Here is a 1036-nt window from a genome sequence, read left to right on the forward strand (position 1 = left end):
ATTAGCGTGATACTAATTAAATGTATTTTCAGTTAGCAAATTTATACAGGGTAAAGAAAGTTCTACCTTGACTAGGTGATTAACGGTTTATTTTCGCCAAGCTAAGATGCATGTGAGAATTAGCAGAACTGAAGGGGGTTATGGCATGGACGGAGGAGAGCAAAGATGAAATCTCTTGCATATGCTTATGGGTGGTTGGATGTAGCCTCTTTTGTGTGCATTTGTGTGGCTGGCTGTCATTCTTAAGGTATACTTTACGCAATTTGTCACATAAATATAATACTTATGTATATTTTTCCTTAATGAATGCTTTTTGATGCTTGCTGGAAATACATTTTTGTCTAATCTTTGTAATTTATCTTAAACACATTGTATACAGGTTGAGACGTATTTTTAAGTAGAAAAGCTAAAACCTGGATTCATTTGCTTGATTTCTATGCCTCGGTTATTGTCACAGCCAAAATGATCTACTTTGGTATTGACATTAGGTTGCCTGTATCTGATTGGCCACATAAGAGTTTGTTGAAAGAATTCAGTTCATCTCCTCTTTTTTCATTAGTTATTCTAGAATGTGATTCATTCTTATCCCAAAAGCCTACAAGTCTTTGGCTGTTCTGACTAGGAATCATAGAAGTTGTAATCCAGCACTTTTTGAAATCACCCAACAAAAAGAATCATATAGAACAGGCGTGTCCAACCCACATCCCTGGACAGCTAGTAATGTGCCCCACAAGATGTAATAAACATATTAAAAAATAAAGGAAGTTCATTATTTATATACGTTAACTTTATTATATATTTTATATACACTCAGTGCAGCCCAGGCAAGCTAAAAGGTTGGACACCAATAATACAGAACATATGTAGAACTGTACATAATTGTGCATGACTATTACAACCTCTAGGTCGTTATCTTGAAATAGGTAGGGACATTTGCTTAAATTGAAGCTAGTATAAACACTTGCCATAGCATGAACCCAATTGCTATGCAGGTGGGCAGATTCATACATACATACATACAACATAGCATCTAACA

The 1036-nt window shown here is 35.1% G+C and overlaps 1 protein-coding gene across 1 annotated transcript in view; it reads left to right on the forward strand.

Annotated features, from left to right (window-relative positions):
- The window catches only part of BMPR2 (bone morphogenetic protein receptor type 2), an 87498-nt gene extending 87080 nt beyond the window's left edge, over nt 1-418 (forward strand). Inside the window, exon 13 of the mRNA XM_081328201.1 lies at nt 1-418. This exon is cut by the window's left edge and continues 1133 nt beyond it. The gene's annotated coding sequence lies outside the window, so the exon portion shown is untranslated.
- Nucleotides 419-1036: the final 618 nt, after the last annotated feature.

The sequence above is a fragment of the Vipera berus genome (assembly GCF_964194415.1).
Source record: "Vipera berus genome assembly, chromosome: 1".
NCBI lineage: Eukaryota > Metazoa > Chordata > Lepidosauria > Squamata > Viperidae > Vipera > Vipera berus.